The following is a 20,441-nucleotide window of genomic DNA, read 5'->3' as shown; positions in this document are numbered from 1 at the left end:
TTGAAAGTCATCGGTCCATTCTTGTTTTGAGATAATAAGGCTATTCCATGCGAGAAATTGCCAAGAAACTGAAGATCTCATACAAGATCTCATACAACGCTGTGAACGACTCCCTTCACAGAACAGCGCAAACTCTAACCAGAATAGAAAGAGGAGTGGGAGGCCCCGGTGCACAACTGAGCAAGAAGACAAGTACATTAGTGTCTCATTTGAGAAACAGATGCCTCACAAGTCCTCAACTGACAGCTTCATTAAAGAAACTCAGCAAATAAAGAAATTTACCTTTTTCAGGACCCTCTTTCAAAGACAATTCGTAAAAATCCAAATAACTTCACAGATCTTCATTGTAAAGGGTTTAAACACTGTTTCCAATGCTTGTTCAACGAACCATAAACAATTAATGAACATGCACCTGTGGAACGGTCGTTAAGACACTAACAGCGTACAGACTGTAGGCAATTAAGGTCACAGTTATGGACACTAAAAAGAGGCCAAAAGAAAGATGTCCAGGGTTCCTGCACATCTGCGTGAACGTGCCTTAGGCATGCTGCAAGGAGGCGTGAGAACTGCAGATGTGGCCAGGGCAATACATTGCAATGTCCGTACTGTTAGACGTCAAAGACAGCGCTACAGGGAGATGTACATCCCAACATCACACCTGCGGGACAGGTACAGGATGACAACAACAACTGCCCGAGTTACACCAGGAACACACAATCCCTCCATCAGTGCTCAGACTGTCCACAATAGGCTGAGAGAGGCTGGACTGAGGGCTTGTAGTCCTGTTGTAAGGCAGGTTCTAACCAGACATCACCGGCAACAACATTGCCTATGGGCACAAACCCACCGTTGCTGGACCAGACAGGACTGGCAAAGAGTGCTCTTCACTGACGAGTTGCGGTTTAGTCTCACCAGGGGTGATGGTCGGCTTCGAAGTTTATCATTGAAGGAATGAGCGTTACACCGAGGCCTGTACTCTGGAGCGGGATCGATTTGGAGGTGGAGGGTCCGTCATGGTCTGGGGCGGTGTGTCACAGCATCATCGGACTGAGCTTGTTGTCATTGCAGGGAATCTCAAAACTGTGCGTTACAGGGAAGACATCCTCCTCCCTCATGTGGTACCCTTCCTGCAGGCTCACCCTGACATGACCCTCCAGCTAGACAATGCCACCAGCCATACTGCTCGTTCTGTGCGTGATTTCCTGCAAGACAGGATTGTCAATGTTCTGCCATGTCCAGAGAAGAGCCCGGATCTCAATCCCATTGAGCACGTCTGGGATCTGTTGGATCGGAGGGTGAGGGCTAGGGCCATTCCCTCCAGAAATGTCCGGGAACTTGCATGTGCCTTGGTGGAAGAGTGGGGTAAAATCTCACAGAAAGACCTGGCAAATCTGGTGCAGTCCATGAGGAGGGGATGCACTGCAGTACTTGATGCAGCTGGTGGCCACAACAGATACTGACTGTTACTTTTGAATTTAACCCCCCCCCCCCCCATTGTTCAGGGACGCATTATTCAATTTCTGTTTGTCACATATCTGTGGAACAGTTTATGTCTCAGTTGTTGAAACATGTTATGTCCATACAAATAATTACACATGTTAAGTTTGCTGAAAATAAATGCAGTTGACAGTGAGAGGAGGTTTATTTTGTTGCTGAGTTTAGTACCCGCAAAACACCAGTCTCAACATCAACAGTGAAGAGGCGACTCCGGGATGCTGGCATTCTAGGCACTGTTGCAAAGAAAAAGCCAGATCTCAGACTGGCTATTAAAAATAAAAGATTAAGATGGGCAAAAGAACAAACACTGGATAGAGAAACTCTGCCTTAGAAGGCCAGCATCCCGGAGTCTCCTCTTCCCTGTTGACGTTGAGACTGGTGTTTTGCAGGTACTATTTAATGAAGCTGCCAGTGATAAACTTGGATTAGCTAACACAACGCGCCATTGGAACACGGGGGTGATGGTTGCTGATAATTGGCCTCTGTATGCCTTTGTAGATATTCCATTAAAAGTCAGCCGTTTCCAGCTACAGTAGTAATTTACAACATTAACAATGTCTGCACGGTATTTCTGATGAATTGTATGATATTTTAATGGACAAAAAATGTGATTTTCTTTCAAAAACAAGGACATTTCTAAGTGACCCCAAACTTTTGAACGGTAGTGTATACTGTATATATATTTATACATATTTTTTGTAGACCCGAGGAAAGGGTGCCTCCTACTGGCCCTCCAACACCACTTCCAGTAGCATCTGGTCTCCAATCCAGGGACAACCCAGGACCAACCCTGCTTAGCTTCAGAAGCAAGCCAGCAGTGGGATGCAGGGTGGTTCAAGGACAAGGTAGCTATTCTGGAAAGAGCGAATAACATCTTCCTCAACGAGGACTATCCTGAAGCTGTGCGCCAGAAAAGGAAAGAACTTATCCCATCTATGAAAGCTGCCAGAGCACATGGGGACATTGCTCAAATCCGCTATGATGCTGCAGGCTCATTGTCCACCCTCCCACCTCAAAATCCTGGAAGGGATGAGAGAGCCAAGCTTCAACCACGCAGCACACACACAATGAATGTATATTTTTTTATTTTGCTTCGTTTGCTCTTTTCCATATTATGTCTATCTCTGAGAAGCTAACAAGGAAAGGGCTGGAAATAGCCCATATTAATATACAGAATGTAGCCTTATAAATAAGGTTAATGAAATCAATAACTTGCTAACATTAATATATTAGCCATTTCTGAGACTCACTTAGATAATTCAGTTAATGATACAGCAGTAGAAATACAAGGATATAACATCTATATAAGAGACAGAAATGCTTATTGGGGAGATGTTGCTGTATAAATTCAGAGTCATATCCCTGTAATCCCCGAATTGGATCCTTTGTTTGTACACCCAGGGCAATTAAACGTATTCCAGAGCCTGATCCAAAACACCACCGGGGGAGAAGAAGTATTCAGAGTGGACTTCTCGAGGCGTGCAAACCATTTTCGAGTATATTACTCGCTAATGTTCAGTCTCTGGATAACAAAGTACACGAGCTCAGGGCGAGGATTTCCTTCGAGAGACATCAGGGATTGTAACATACTCTTTCACGGAAAAATTTCTCTTGGAATATATTGTCCCCGTCCATACAGCCAGCTGGGTTCTCAGTACATCACGCAGACAGGAATAAAGAACTCTACGGGATTAAGAATGGCGGGGGTGCATGTTTCATGATTAACTTTATGGTATGATAACATACAGAAACTCAAGTCCTTTTGTTCACCCGACCTAGAATACCTCACAAACAAATGCAGACGTTATTACCTTCCAAGAGAAATCTCTTCGGTTATAGTGACAATTCCCACTCAAGCTGATACCACGACGACCCTCAAAGAACTACACTGGACTTTACGCAAACTGGAAACCACATATCCTGAGGCCGCATTCATTGTAGCTGGCGATTTTGACAAAGCATATTTTAGGAAAAGTCTACCAACACATTGACTGTACTACTCGCTCTGGAAAAACATTGGACCACTGCTACTCAACTTTCGAAATACCTACAAGACCCTCCCCCGCCCCGCCCTCCCCCGCCCTCTGATCGCGACTCCATTTTGCTCCTCCCTTCCTACAGGCAGAAACTCAAAGGAAGTACCCTTCGCTTAGGTCTATTCAATGTTGGCCTGACCAATCGGAATCCATGCTTCAAGATTGTTTTGATCACACTGCGATATGTTCCGGGTAGCCTCTGAGATAACATTGACGGATACACAGATAAGCAATGGCTTAAGCACAACAAAGTCAAGGTATTGGAGTGGCCATCACAAAGCCCTGACCTCAAGCCTATAGAAAATGTGTGGGCAGAACTGAAAAAGCATGTGAGAGCAAGGAGGTCTACAAACCTGACTCAGTTACACCAGCTCTGTCAGGAAGAATGGGCCAAAATTCACCCAACTTATTGTGGGAAGCTTGTGGAAGGCTACCTGAAATGTTCGACCCAAGTTAAACAATTTAAAGGCAATGCTACCAAATACCAATTGAGTGTATGTAAACTTCTGACCCACTGGGAATGTGATGAAAGAAATAAAAGCTGAAATAAATCACTCAACTATTAATCTGATATTTCACATTCTTACAATAAAGTGGTGATCCTAACTGACCTAAGACAGGGCATTTTTACTAGGATTAAATGTCAGGAAATGTGAAAACATTTGTTTAAATGTATTTGGCTAAGGTGTATGTAAACTTCCGACTTCAACTGTAAGTGTGAACAACTGGTACCATTCATTTTAGTTATTGCTAGCTTGACAACCAGAGGGCATCTTTGAGAAGCATTTGATAGCCTTCAATAATGGCTCTACTAGAGCATGTGGGCGAGAACGCGTGAGACCGGGGTTCAATTCCCCGATGGGCAGGAAGGAGTAGGCTGTCCTTGTAAATAATAATTTGTTCTTAACTGATTCCATATGTGTTATTTCATAGTTGTGATGTCTTCACTATTATTCTACAATGTAGAAAATAGTAAAAATAAAGAAAATCCATGGAATGAGTAGGTGTGTCCAAACTTTTGACTGATACTTGCTTAATAAATTTGATAAATACAGTGGGGAGAACAAGTATTTGATACACTGCCGATTTTGCAGGTTTTCCTACTTACAAAGCATGTAGAGGTCTGTAATTTTTATCATAGGTACACTTCAACTGTGAAAGACGGAATCTAAAACAAAAATCCAGAAAATCACATTGTATGATTTTTAACTAATTAATTTGCATTTTATTGCATGACATAAGTATTTGATCACCTACCAACCAGTAAGAATTCCGGCTCTCACAGACCTGTTAGTTTTTCTTTAAGAAGCCCTCCTGTTCTCCACTCATTACCTGTATTAACTGCACCTGTTTGAACTCGTTACCTGTATAAAAGACACCTGTCCACACACAATCAAACAGATTCCAACCTCTCCACAATGGCCAAGACCAGAGAGCTGTGTAAGGACATCAGGGATAAAATTGTAGACCTGCACAAGGCTGGGATGGGCTACAGGACAATAGGCAAGCAGCTTGGTGAGAAGGAAACAACTGTTGGCGCAATTATTAGAAAATGGAAGAAGTTCAAGATGACGGTCAATCACCCTCGGTCTGGGGCTCCATGCAAGATTTCACCTCGTGGGGCATCAATGATCATGAGGAAGGTGAGGGATCAGCCCAGAACTACACGGCAGGACCTGGTCAATGACCCGAAGAGAGCTGGGACCACAGTCTCAAAGAAAACCATTAGTAACACACTACGCCGTCATGGATTAAAATCCTGCAGCGCACGCAAGGTCCCCCTGCTTAAGCCAGTGCATGTCCAGGCCTGTCTGAAGTTTGCCAATGACCATCTGGATGATCCAGAGGAGGAATGGGAGAAGGTCATGTGGTCTGATGAGACAAAAATAGAGCTTTTTGGTCTAACTCCACTCGCCGTGTTTGGAGGAAGAAGAAGTATGAGTACAACCCCAAGAACACCATCCCAACCGTGAAGCATGGAGGTGGAAACATCATTCTTTGGGGATGCTTTTCTGCAAAGGGGACAGGACGACTGCACCGTATTGAGGGGAGGATGGATGGGGCCATGTATCGCGAGATCTTGGCCAACAACCTCCTTCCCTCAGTAAGAGCATTGAAGATGGGTCGTGGCTGGGTCTTCCAGCATGACAACGACACGAAGCACACAGCCATGGCAACTAAGGAGTGGCTCCGTAAGAAGCATCTCAAGGTCCTGGAGTGGCCTAGCCAGTCTCCAGACCTGAACCCAATAGAAAATCTTTGGAGGGAGCTGAAAGTCCGTATTGCCCAGCGACAGCCCCGAAACCTGAAGGATCTGGAGAAGATCTGTAGGGAGGAGTGGGCCAAAATCCCTGCTGCAGTGTGTGCAAACCTAGTCAAGAACTACAGGAAACGTATGATCTCTGTAATTGCAAACAAAGGTTTCTGTACCAAATATTAAGTTCTGCTTTTCTGATGTATCAAATACTTATGTCATGCAATAAAATGCAAATTAATTACTTAAAAATCATACAATGTGATTTTCTGGATTTTTGTTTTAGATTCCGTCTCTCATAGTTGAAGTGTACCTATGATAAAAATTACAGACCTCTACATGCTTTGTAAGTAGGAAAACCTGCAAAATCGGCAGTGTATCAAATACTTGTTCTCCCCACTGTATTATGGTGTTTCTATTCCAAGAAAATTACAATGCTCGTCTTTCATAATTTGGTCAGATATACTTGGATGTGTTTGTTGCTGGCATGTCATGCCGAAGTTTGCTAATTTTGCCAACAAAAATAGTTTTAAAGTAGTTGGCAATATCAGTTGGTTTTGTGATGAGTTAGCCATCTGATTCAATGAATGATGGAGATGAGTTAGCTTTTTTTCCCAAAATGCCATTTAAGGTGCTCCAAAGCTTTTTACTATCATTTATTTATTTTATCTTTGTTTTGTCACATTATTTCTCAATTTGCAATAAGTTTGCCAATCGATTGTGCACCAGACTTATTTGCCATTCCTTTTGCATCTCAACCATACAATTATTCAATTCCTCATCAATCCACAGGGATTTAACAGTTTTTACAGTCGTTTTCTTAATGGGTGAATGCTTATTAGCAACTGGAATAAGCAATTTCATAAATGTGTCAAGTGCATTGTATGTTTGCTCCTCAGTACACACTACGGACCAACAGATATTCTTTACATTAATATCATAGGAATCACTACAAAATGTATTGTATGACCTCTTATACACTATATTAGGCCCAGCCTATCGAACTATGGTTTCCCTAGATACGGGTACTATATTGTGATTGGGTACTATACTGCTTTCAAGCACATTTTTGCAGCATTAGTAAAGATGTGATCAATACATGTTGTTGCTGATTTCATTCCTGTGCCGTTTGTACCCTGGTAGGTTTACTGATAACCTGAACCAGGTTGCAGGCACTGGTTAAAGTTTGAAGCTTTTTCTTGAGTGGGCAGCTTGATGAAAGCCAGTCAATATTTAAATCACCCAGAAAATATACCTCTCTGTTGATATCAGATACATTGTCAAGCATTTCACACATGTTATCCAGATACTGACTGTTAGCACTTGGTGGTCTATAGCAGCTTCCCACTAGAATGGGTTTTAGGTGAGGCAGATTAACCTGTAGCCATATTATATCAACAGTATTTAACATGAGATCATCTCTAATCTTTACAGGAATGTGGTTCTGGATATAAACAGAACCACAACCTCCACCATTGGCATTTCTATATTTTCTGTAAATGTTATAACCTTGTATTGCTACTAGAGGTTGACCGATTAAATCAGAATGGCCGAATAATTAGGGCCGATTGGAAGTTTTCATAACAATCGATTTGAAACACCGATTTGGTCGATTTTTTGTATTTTTTTTTTACACCTTTATTTAACTAGGCAAGTCAGTTAAGAACACATTCTTATTTTCTAAGACGGCCTAGGAACGGTCAGTTAACTGCCTTGTTCAGGGGCAGAACGACAGATTTTTACCTTGTCAGCTCGAGGATTCAATTTGCAACCTTACAGTTAACTAGTCCAACGCTCTAACCACCTGCTTTACATTGCACTCCACGAGGAGCCTGCCTGTTACGTGAATGCAGTAAGAAGCCAAGGTAAGTTGCTAGCTAGCATTAAACTAATCTTATAAAAATCAATCAATCATAATCACTAGTTAACTACACATGGTTGATGATATTACTAGTATATCTAGCGTGTCCTGCGTTGCATATAATCGATGTGGTGCGCATTCACAAAAAATAACTGTCGTTGCTCCAACGTGTACCTAACCATATATTTTTAAACCTGCATATTTAGTTAATATTGCCTGCTAACATGAATTTCTTTTAACAAGGGAAAATGTGTCACTTCTCTTGCAACAGTCAGGGTATATGCAGCAGTTTGGGCCGTCTGGCTAGTTGCGAACTGTGTGAAGACTATTTCTTCCTAACAAAGACAGCCAACTTCGCCAAACGGGGGATGATTTAACAAAAGCGCATTTGCAAAAAAAGCACAATCGTTGCACGACAGTACCTAACCATAAACATCAATGCCTTTCTTAAAATCAATACACAGAAGTATATATTTTTAAACCTGCATATTTAGCTAAAATAACTCCAGGTTAGCAGGCAATATTAACCAGGTGAAATTGTGTCACTTCTCTTGCGTTCGTTGCACGCAGAGTCAGGGTATATGCAACAGTTTGGGCCGCCTGGCTCGTTGCGAACTAATTTGCAAGAATTTTACGTAATTATGACATAACATTGAAGGTTGTGCAATGTAACAGGAATATTTAGACTTATGGATGCCACCCGTTAGATAAATACGGAACGGTTCCGTATTTCACTGAAAGAATAAACGTTTTGTTTTCGAGATGATAGTTTCCGGATTCAACCATATTAATGACCTAAGGCTCGTATTTCTGTGTGTTATGTTATAATTAAGTCTATGATTTGATAGAGCAGTCTGACTGAGCGGTGGTAGGCACCAGAAGGCTTGTAAGCATTCATTCAAACAGCACTTTCATGCGATTTGCCAGCAGCTCTGCTGTTTATGAATTCAAGCCTATCAACTTCCGAGATTAGGCTGGTGTAACCGATGTGAAATGACTAGTAAGTTATCGGGGTGCGCGCTAATAGCGTTTCAAACGTCACTCGCTCTGAGACTTGGAGTAGTTGTTCCCCTTGCTCTGCAAGGGCCACGGCTTTTGTGGAGAGATGGGTAACGCTGCTTCGAGGGTGGCTGTTGTCGATGTGTTACTGGTTCGAGCCCAGGTAGGAGCGAGGAGAGGGACGGAAGCTATACTGTTACACCGACAATACTAAAGTGCCTATAAGAACATTCAATAGTCAAAGGTATATGAAATACAAATCGTATAGAGAAATAGTCCTATAATTCCTATAATAACTACAACCTAAAACTTCTTACCTGAAGACTCATGTTAAAAGGAACCACCAGCTTTCATATGTTCTCATGTTCTAAGCAAGGAACATAAACTTTAGCTTTCTTACATGGCACATATTGCACTTTTACTTTCTTCTCCAACACTTTGTTTTTGCATTATTTAAACCAAATTGAACATGTTTCATTATTTATTTGAGGCTAAATTGATTTTATTGATGTATTATATTAAGTTAAAATAAGTGTTCATTCAGTATTGTTGTAATTGTCATTATTACAAATACATTTTTTTAAATTGTCCGATTTAATCCGTATTGGCTTTTTTTGGTCCTCCAATAATCGGTATCGGCATTTAAAAATCATAATCGGTCGACCTCTAATTGCTACCACTGCATCAAAGGTATTATCTAAGTGAGTTTCAGAGATCATCTGTCATCTGTCACTAGCATCTGGCATCTGTCACTAGCAAATTATTGATTTCATGAACCTTGTTTCTTAAACTACATATGTTAACGTGGGCTATTTTGAGCACTTTTCTTCTGGGATGCTTACTTCATTTTATTGCTTTACTGGGTAGGTTAGCAGAAGTAGATGTGCTCATGTTCTTTATGTTAGTGCAGGGTGAGCTGCTCACAGTGTACTTCCTCATAGGGCACATTAGCTTAGTGCTAACAGTATACATCTGGATCATAGGCACATGATTACTGCATACAATAGCTGTAGGATCAGTAGAGGCATTCAGGTCAGTTAAAGGAACATAAATTAGGTTACTCATATTGTGTCTACCGACGCCTCTGGTGTAGTGTACAATTGCTGAAGCATTATGACAACTCTGCATCACAATGGTAGGGATTAGCTGAGCTGGGCTTGAGTCATTGATAAGTCATTGTCTCAACGCAGCCTTACAGTGCTGTGAAAGGATCCAGGATCCCACATGATTTGGGTGGATCCCATCCTCCTTTATAAAACGTGATTCCAAAAGGTATCGAAATTGTCAACAAAAGTTACACCCATTGAGCTGCAATAATCATGTAGCCAATATGTGAATTGAAATAATCCTGCAAAAGCGTTCAATGCCATGATTCAAAGATGGTTCAGGGCCAGATATGATGGGTATTTTGTTAGTGTCTAGCAGTCAATCAGCTCTGTTTGCATGTCACATTATTCTGTCTAAGATCAGCATATTCCAGCTATCTTAATCAGGTTTCTCATAACCGGGATACAAGCTTATTCGGGTTATTGTAAATGGGATATGATGTTCATATGCGTCAACTCAAAAAGAGAACACTTGAGTATCCCGAATAATAACGGGATGTTGGTGTTCATGTAAACGTGGTCAATTTCTCATCTCTCTCCTTCTTTCTCTGGTCTTACGTTCTCTCTCCTCTCACTTTCTCTCCCTCTTCAATCAGTGGTTGCTACCTGAGTCGGGGAATAGGGTCTCTCTTTCATTGGAGCGTCGCATGCTCACTTTAATTAGTTACTTTTTGCCATCACTTGGGATAATGCAATAGGGGCGCACCCATTAACGGAGCAGCCTAATTTGAAATAGATATTGCACCCGGCCTCAGTAAATATTGTACCCATTTTTAAAGGGGAAACAATCATTTATATAGGGCCTCTTGTTTAAAAGCTGTCCAGGAATTTAGCATCATTATAAAGATGTGGCCGGTGACACTTTGCTTCTTGAAAGTCTCATATCTTGAAAACTGCCTGCTGACTTGCAAAACATTTTGGGACGAATAAAATAAAATGTTTTGAGTGGATTTTTCCTTTAAGATTCCTCCTGCTTGAATATTAAACAAAATGAAGAAGTAGTGAAGTGAATATGTAAAGATAATAGTTCTTTAGTGTGTGTAAGTGTAACAGTATAACTTTAGACCGTCCCCTCGACCCGGGCGCGAACCAGGGACCCTCTGCACACATCAACAACAGTCACCCACGAAGCGTCGTTACCCATCGCTCCGCAAAAGCCGCGGCTCTTGCAGAGCAAGGTGCAACACTACTTCTAGGTTTCAGAGCAAGTGACGTAACTGATTGAAACGCTACTAGCGCGTACCCGCTAACTAGCTAGAACGAATTAGATTGTTTTATTTGTTCGCTAAATGAAAGAGGTTTGGCACCGGTAAAGAGGCATGGGTCTGTGCACATTTTACCCGGGGCATTGGCAGTGTACACTTTCAAACACCGAACAGAGGTACACGCTTAGCATACCAATTGTATGTACACTACTTTGACTCACACATTAACACATGCATGCATGGACCCACCACATGCACACAAGTGTATACGTATGGACAGTCCTTTTGTGATAGCCTAACTGAGATTTGATTCTGGGTGCCGATATTAACCTTTGGATACACTCACACAGACACACACTCAGCTTTCAAAAACCCCACATCAGAGTTATAAACTTAAAATAACACAATTGTTGTTGTTAGAGTATTCCATTCATTTCATATAGGTCTCAGAAGATTCATTAACCCCTGCTATAATGTAGCCAGGTAGCTGTTTGTTGAAGTGTAGAAGAAAGATGGGGTCATTTAGCACTCCGCTAAGAACAACAGAACACGTTCTCTGTTTACCTTCTATACCTCATTTAGCATCTACCAATGTGTTTTAATTGCAGGGTTATTGTGTTGTTTCTGTGGTAATTATAAATGTCTTGACTAGAAGTATAGCGGCTACAAATGGTTATGGTAGGCTAGTAATAGTACACACATTTACACCGTTTCAATCCATTGTTATTTTCGTTATCAACTGTACTGAGCATAATCAAACGCTCTCTTACCATTTCTCAGCTTTGATTGTGGCCCTGTTCCCATTTCCACAATAGCAAACCACTCAGAATGGAGCAATGTATTGGGGAGTTATTTGTATTGGAACCAAGCTGTCAACAACAAATACATCCTTGCGATGCTCTCTGGAATATTCCAATGTACTCTTGACATTGCTGGAACACCAGTGTGAGCCTGTGCTTGCAGAGCAGCAGTTGTCACCTGTCAGAATCAAAAAGGTGGACATACCATCATGGCTAGGCCTTTGATGACTCTGTTGCGTCAATATTTATTCTGATACAGTATGGTCAAAAGTATAGCACTATGTAGGGAATAGGGTGCCATTTGTAACGCAAGCTATGTGTGTGTAATAGTGTTGAGTTTACCATTTTAACCAAAATTTCATTTAAGGTATTCCAATGCTCCAAGGCCTTTTCCTATCATTATTTACATTTGTTGTTTTATAGTATAGTTTATTTATATTTAGTTTAGTCAACAGCTTGCAACGATAACTAATTTAAGCAAAAACAATACAAATAAAAAACTGAAATATCACTTTCACATAAATATTCAGACCCTTTATTCAGTACTTTGTTGAAGGACCTTTGGCAGCGTTTAGAGCCTTGAGTCTTCTTGGGTATGACGCTACAAGCTTGGCACACCTGTATTTGGGGAGTTTTTCCCATTCTTCTCTGAAGGTCTCATGTTGGATGGGGAGCGTTACTACACAGCTATTTTCAGGAATCTCCAAAGATGATCGATTGGGTTCAAGTCCAGGCTCTAGCTGGGCCACTCAAGGACATTCAGAGACTTGTCCTGAAGCCACTCCTGCGTTGTCTTGGCTGTTTGCTTAGTGGATGTTTTCCTATTGGATGGTGAACCTTCGCCCCAGTCTGAGGTCCTGAGCGCTCTGGAGCAGGGTCTCTCTGTACTTTGCTCCGTTCACAGTCCCTGCCGCTGAAAATCATCCCTACAGCATGATGCTGCCACCACCATACTTCACCGTATGGATGGTGCCAGGTTTCCTCCAGATGTGACGCTTGGCATTCAGGCCAGTGTTCAATCTTGGTTTCATCAGACCAGAGAATCTTGTTTCTCATGGTCTGAGAGTCCTTTAGGTGCCTTTTGGCAAACTCCAAGCGGACTGTCATGTGCCTTTTACTAAGGAGTGGTTTCCGTCTGGCAACTCTACCATAAAGGCCTGATTGGTAGAGTGCTGCAGAGATGGTTATCCTTCTGAAAGGTTCTCCAAACTCCACAGAGGAACTCCGGAGCTTTATCAGAGAGACCATGGGGTTCTTGGTCACCTCCCTGACCAAGGCCCTTCACCCCGATTGCTCAGTTTGGCCAGGCAGCCAGCTCTAGGAAAAGTCATAGAGCTATGGACAATTCCTTCGACCTCCTGGCTTGGTTTTCCTTTCCAAATCATGTCCAATCAATTGAATTTACCAGAGGTGGACTCCAATCAAGTTGTAAACAGAATGCACCTGAGCTCAATTTCTAGTCTCATAGCAAAGGGTCTGAATACAAATGTAAATAAGGTATATCTGTTTAAGGTATATATACACTGCTCAAAAAAATAAAGGGAACACTTAAACAACACAATGTAACTCCAAGTCAATCACACTTCTGTGAAATCAAACTGTCCACTTAGGAAGCAACACTGATTGACAATAAATTTCACATGCTGTTGTGCAAATGGAATAGACAAAAGGTGGAAATTATAGGCAATTAGCAAGACACCCCCAATAAAGGAGTGGTTCTGCAGGTGGTGACCACAGACCACTTCTCAGTTCCTATGCTTCCTGGCTGATGTTTTGGTCACTTTTGAATGCTGGCGGTGCTTTCACTCTAGTGGTAGCATGAGACGGAGTCTACAACCCACACAAGTGGCTCAGGTAGTGCAGCTCATCAATGCGAGCTGTGGCAAGAAGGTTTGCTGTGTCTGTCAGCGTAGTGTCCAGAGCATGGAGGCGCTACCAGGAGACAGGCCAGTACATCAGGAGACGTGGAGGAGGCCGTATGAGGGCAACAACCCAGCAGCAGGACCGCTACCTCCGTATTTGTGCAAGGAGGAGCAGGGGGAGCACTGCCAGAGCCCTGCAAAATGACCTCCAGCAGGCCACAAATGTGCATGTGTCTGCTCAAACGGTCAGAAACAGACTCCATGAGGGTGGTATGAGGGCCCGACGTCCACAGGTGGGGGTTGTGCTTACAGGCCAACACCGTGCAGGACGTTTGGCATTTGCCAGAGAACACCAAGATTGGCAAATTCGCCACTGGCGCCCTGTGCTCTTCACAGATGAAAGCAGGTTCACACTGAGCACGTGACAGACGTGACAGAGTCTGGAGACGCCGTGGAGAACGTTCTGCTGCCTGCAACATCCTCCAGCATGACCGGTTTGGCGGTGGGTCAGTCATGGTGTGGGGTGGCATTTCTTTGGGGGGCCGCACAGCCCTCCATGTGCTCGCCAGAGGTAGCCTGACTGCCATTAGGTACCGAGATGAGATCCTCAGACCCCTTGTGAGACCATATGCTGGTGCGGTTGGCCCTGGGTTCCTCCTAATGCAAGACAATGCTAGACCTCATGTGGCTGGAGTGTGTCAGCAGTTCCTGCAAGAGGAAGGCATTGATGCTATGGACTGGCTCGCCCGTTCCCCAGACCTGAATCCAATTGAGCACATCTGGGACATCATGTCTCGCTTCATCCACCAACGCCACGTTGCATCACAGACTGTCCAGGAGTTGGCGGATGCTTTAGTCCAGGTCTGGGAGGAGATCCCTCAGGAGACCATCCGCCACCTCATCAGGAGCATGCCCAGGCGTTGTAGGGAGGTCATACAGGCACGTGGAGGCCACACACACTACTGAGCCTCATTTTGACTTGTTTTAAGGACATTACATCAAAGCTGGATCAGCCTGTAGTGTGGTTTTCCACTTTAATTTTGAGTGTGACTCCAAATCCAGACCTCCATGGGTTGATAAATTTGATTTCCATTGATCATTTTTGTGTGATTTTGTTGTCAGCACATTCAACTATGTAAAGAAAAAAGTATTTAATAAGAATATTTCATTCATTCAGATCTAGGGTGTGTTATTTTAGTGTTCCCTTTATTTTTTTGAGCAGTGTATATTTAAAAAAAAATGTTTTCGGTTTGTCATTATGGGGTATTGTCTGTAGATTGATGAGGAACATTTTTCATTTAATCCGTTGAAGAATAAGGCTGTAATGTAACAATGTTGAAAAAGGGAAGAGGTCTGAATATTTTCCGAATGAACTGTAGTGTGAAATGATTTGCATTTTGTGTTTGGAACAGATATTCTCAAAGAGTGCTCATTTGAAACGGGGCTCAATTCAGCAAGTTAAGAGATTTTTCAAGGTTACAAACCAAATTATTTTCGATATACAGACGGGAACTGAGTCGGGGGTCTCAATTTACTGTTGAGAGTTAGAATAATAGAATACACAAGGTGCAATTTATAAATGTGTATGGATGTGGGTATGCAGACCCAAAGCCACTGCTGCCCTTTATGGTGAGTTAAATGTTTTTGTTGCCCCCACCCCCAATCAAAGTTGCCCATTTCTGGCCTCGGTTAACCAATTCTAAACGCCACTAGCAGTTCGCAAAATTGGGTCGTCACTAACGTTAGTTATTACAGCCACAAGTCAAAAACCCTTGCCTGTTTCTACACTTTCGCTTCTTAAAATCAGATTAAAAAGCTAACCCTTTACCTGAATCACACTGCCAATATTATACCTAACCCTAACCTTAAATTAAGACCAAAAAGCACATTTTTGTTTTCCCGAATTTAAATTATATAGCCAATTTTAACTTTATGGCTGTGGTAACTAGTGACAACCGCGAAGTAGCTAAGCCTAAAATTACGCAATCATTCGAGAACTTCAGCTCATTGTTGGAACAAATGAACATTGTCTTCAAGACAAAATTTAGACCAAACAGTTTTACAGCATTTGAAAAAAAAAATATTAAAAAGAGATCAAAAGATTGACTTTTGACGTCAGTTCGAGTACTTGAGTATTCGATTACTCATGCCCATCCTAGCCCAGATTTAGGTTAGCCTGTAAACTAGATCATTCTTAGCTTGCATGGAGCTGAATAATATTCACATTGACAAACACCTGTCATGGCTGCTGTTACATTGACTTGCATGGAGCTGCAATGTATTTACATTGACAGTTATTAACTTAGTGGCATATGTCAGTAATACAAGTGTTAAGATAGCTGTTAGATGGAAGGCTAATAAAATGCTAACAGAAGCAACATTTCCTGCTTTCTTGAGCTCCCCTGTAGTTTTTAAAGGTTTGCAACCATCACTGTGAGAGGAAAAATGTAAGCCGTATCTTCAGCGCACTTCTTACTGTTAACAATACCGCATATGAGGCGTGATGTAGCTTCTGTAGAACATGAAAATATCTATTTTCTTCTCGGTCTCTCTCTGTGTATTAATCTGTGCAGTAAAACCGGTGGCATGCAGCCTTTATTCCCATGTGTTAGTTACGTAACTGCTCCCTCCTCCCCTGTTCACCCCTCCTCTCTTCATCCCTCCATCCGCCCTTCTGCCCCTCCACCTTTCCTTGTACCTCTTTTTTTATGTTTATATTACTTATCATACTCGGCTAATACATTCTTGCCGAGAAACAGCTGCTTTAACCAGCCTCTGTCAAATCCAATGAATCACATTAAGAAAGGAGAGAGAACATAATTAATTTATGAATAAAAAAGAGAGAGGTCATGTTTTAAAGAAAGCAAATGAAGCTTTCATGTGCGTGGGGGGAAAAGGAGGGTAGGAATAATGAAACAGGCCTGCATGTATTAATTAAACATTTAAAACCCCTGTGTTAAGGACATGTTAGAAAGTCAGCCTCTAGATTATAACCTAAAGGGGGGCCTACGAGCTAAAGTGGTAGAAAGGGTAGGGCCGTTGGATAGATTGAGAGCGATACTGATGGCCAGAGCCCCCTGAAGCGAGAGCATAATATACAAGGAAATTCTCAAAGCTGCTAATGAGAACCTTGATGACCTTGTACCTAGCCGGTGGGGATTCCAGTGGGATAACCCCAACCAGGCAGTGGCAGTGCTGGCAACACTAGCTGCAGTAACCCATGAGGAGGAGGTCACACTTGAACATTCAGAGAGGGGCCATGTTAATGTGGCTCTGGTGGCACAAAATCAAAGGTCTGACTGCACGGAGATGCTTGGGAATATGGTCACTACGGGGGACCACGTGTGGGTGTTTCAGGGGAAACCTGCATCACCTAGGTCATGACAATGGCTAATCAAATCTCCCCATTTTTTTGCTCAGTTTTGCAGGCCTTCTCATACAGCTGCAACTGTATATGCATTCGTAAATCAAGAACTTTCTTGAGGTGGGCTCTGGTATGGTGCAACTGCTGAGAATCTGAGTCTATGGATATTGTGAGGGAAAGGGGTTGAGTGTGTGTGGATCCCACAACTGTTGCGAGGGAGTAAAAGATGTTAGGGACAATATAGAATGAATCACAATAATTGTTTGCTAAAATAATAATTGCTTGCCATAATGTAATTTTGGTAATGGCGAGACTAGTGAGAGGTAAAAATCCTTTGCATAAACTGCCACCATTACTACAAATATTAATAGCTAATTATGGAAAATAAGAAACAGGATTTAAAAAAATATATATATATATTTTTTTTAATGGCTATATCAATCAATCAAATGTATTTATAAAGCCCATCAGCTGATGTCACAAAGTGCTGTACAGAAACCCAGCCTAAATCCCCAAACAGCAAGCAATGCAGGTGTAAAAGCACAGTGGCTAGGAAAAACTCCCTAGAATGGCCAGACTCTAGGAAGAAACCTAAAGATGACCAGGCTATGAGGGGTGGCCAGTCCTCTTCTGGCTGTGCCGGGTGGAGATTATAACAGAACATGGCCAAAAGTTCATAGATGACCAGCAGGGTCAAATAATAATCACAGTGGTTGTAGAGGGTGCAACAGGTCAGCACCTCAGGAGTAAATGTCAGTTGGCTTTTCATAGCCGATCATTCAGAGTATCTCTACCACTCCTGCTGTCTCTAGAGAGTTGAAAACAGCAGGTCTGGGACAGGTAGCACGTCCGGTGAAGAGTTCAGGGTTCCATAGCCGCAGGCAGAACAGTTGAAACAGGAGCAGCAACACGCCCAGGTGGACTGGGGACAGCAAGGAGTCATCAGGCCAGGTAGTCCTGAGGCATGGTCCTAGGGCTCAGGTCCTCCGAGAGACCTCGATTAGTATATACAATACAAATCGAGGTGAGGGCGATGGAAATGCATTTGGTGGTTGTTCTGCAGGTGGCACTGTGTGCTCTTTCGAAGGATGAGTCCCAGTCTCTCTGGGGGACATGGGATCCGGGGGTCTAGGGTGGTCTGCTGGGCATTGGGATGACAACCACACTCGGGATGAGGAGGGGTTGTAGTGGGTGGAATAGTGGGGACCAATTTGAGTCTTACTTAGTAGCAATGCAAATATCATGTTACTTTTTAATTGTAGCGGTCTTTATATGTACCACAGGAGAACCAAGAAATGAAGAGTGACACCACAGCTGTCCTTTTGGCTTTTATGTTGATCTGCAATAGTATTGTGAAAAGACAGGAAAGGAACACATCAGTCTCCAATGCACCATCTGACAAGTTGTTCTTTCTCTCTGTGTTTACTCGGACTCACACAAATCACATTCATACATAAAGCCATAATGTATAGCATAAAATAACACCCCGTCCTTAATACAACGAATGTATAATCTTAATTCTTAGACAATAGAACCATACCAGCATTAGTATTGTAAAAAGACAGGACAGGAACACATCAGTCTCCAATGCACCATCTGACAAGTTGTTCTACACAGGAGCATGAAGAAAGGTAAAACACATATCCTGTCTCACATCTCCAATACATTGCTAGGTGCTTTCAGTGCTGACAGTACCAAAATACAACAACTCATGTACAAAAACACTGCAACACAAACAAGTTACAACGTGAAATCGCCTCTATCCCATTCAGACCTTAGAGGGACAGAACTACATCTCCCACAATGCAACGCCAGCACCAGCTCTGCTAACTGTCTGCATCATTGAAAGGCATGCTAGCTAGCATCAGCAGCACTTTTAGCACTCTGTAAACTATCTTAATAACAACAATACAACTCTGAAAGTGACATGTTTCAATAGTCTCACACTCCCTTATAACAATATCTACAGCATTAACATTGGGATGTTTTATTTTTTTCACGTTATGGACTTCCACAAAGGAGTAATCTGCAACACATACCTTTCTCTGTGTTTTCTCGGACTGGGGAGAACGGGCGCTACGGGTAGTACTAGGGTGTTACTAGGTGACGCATGCACCCAGATGAAATTAAATACATTTAATGAAACAAAACCCGAAGATGTTAACATAATTCAGCTACTGTAGATGCCTACCTAACACCAGCAGGCAGCACCTGTAGCGCAACAATTAAAAATAGACACCAAAAGTAAACTTCCTTGCGATCATAGCGATCTGACTCCCCCCTTCTGTCTGAACTTGGAATATTCCTGTTCGCGGGCTTTGGCCACTGACCCTCAACCTGGTTGTTCTGTTCTGCGTTGTGTACTATTCTAATAATTTGAAGTTTGATGGAATAACATTTTTAACTCTCCTACATAATGGTACGTTTACAAACATATATTATGATAAATATAATTGAAACTTGGTAATTGTCTCATTATGGTAATTGGTGAAATAATTGTAATGGCTTAGCAGATAAGAAAAGATGTTCAGTATTTTCCTAGTTAAACGAGAAAGAATATAACATCTATTGTTTACAGAAAACTCATTCAACAATTTTATATTAAGTTTTGTGGAAAAAGTACTGGGGGAGTGAAATATAGTTTTCCCATGGGCAAATAAATTCAAAAAGGGGTGATGATATTATTAACAGTAATTTTGATTCAAATGTGCAAATTGTCCAAACAGATCATCAGGTAGATGGATTATTTTAAATATGTTATTGGACAATAAACATATGACTTATTAACTTATACGGTCCAAATAATGATGATCCAAGCTTCTTTGAAAATATATATAAGAATTTATCAACTCTACAAGCAACACTAGACTCTATTATAAAGGTGGGAGATTTTAATACGGTTTTAAATACCTCTATGGACCGTAAAGGAAATCACACTACAAACTATCACCTTCAGGCATTTAAGGAAATCAGGAATATCAAGGATATATTGGAATAGTGGATATATGGAGGCTTAAATACCCTGAGATAGTGCGATATACATGGCGGAGTCTTAATCAAGCCAGTCGTCTTGATTACTTTTTTATGTCATTCTCTCTGGCACCAAAAGTTTAAAAAGTGTTGATAGGGGACAGAATGTGGTCGGATCATCACATAATTGGCATATATATATTACTCTTACAAAATTTCCACGTGGGCGAGGATATTGGAAATGTATTCAAAGCTTACTGGATGATAACTTGTTTATAACTAGGACAGAGGAATTTATAACAGACTTTTTCCGACATAACATAGGTACAGCAGAACCACTTATTGTAAGGGACACTTTTAAATGTGCCTTTAGAGGCCAAGCAATTCAGTACTCATCTATAAAACAAAAGCAATATAGGTCAAAAGAGTCCATTTTAACAAAGGTAATTGAAGGACTAACAGTACAGTTAGTAGCAATAAAAACTGT

At 41.9% G+C, this 20,441-nt stretch overlaps 1 protein-coding gene across 1 annotated transcript in view; it reads left to right on the top strand.

Moving 5' to 3' along the window:
- The window catches only part of LOC139530510 (ALK tyrosine kinase receptor-like), a 745,539-nt gene that overhangs the window by 451,677 nt on the left and 273,421 nt on the right, over positions 1-20,441 (top strand). The gene's annotated exons all lie outside the window — the stretch shown is intronic.

This window comes from Salvelinus alpinus, chromosome 9 (assembly GCF_045679555.1).
Source record: "Salvelinus alpinus chromosome 9, SLU_Salpinus.1, whole genome shotgun sequence".
NCBI classification, from domain to species: Eukaryota; Metazoa; Chordata; class Actinopteri; order Salmoniformes; family Salmonidae; genus Salvelinus; species Salvelinus alpinus.
The sequence above is the reverse complement of the archived record's forward strand: the minus strand, read 5'-3'. Positions and strand labels throughout refer to the sequence as shown.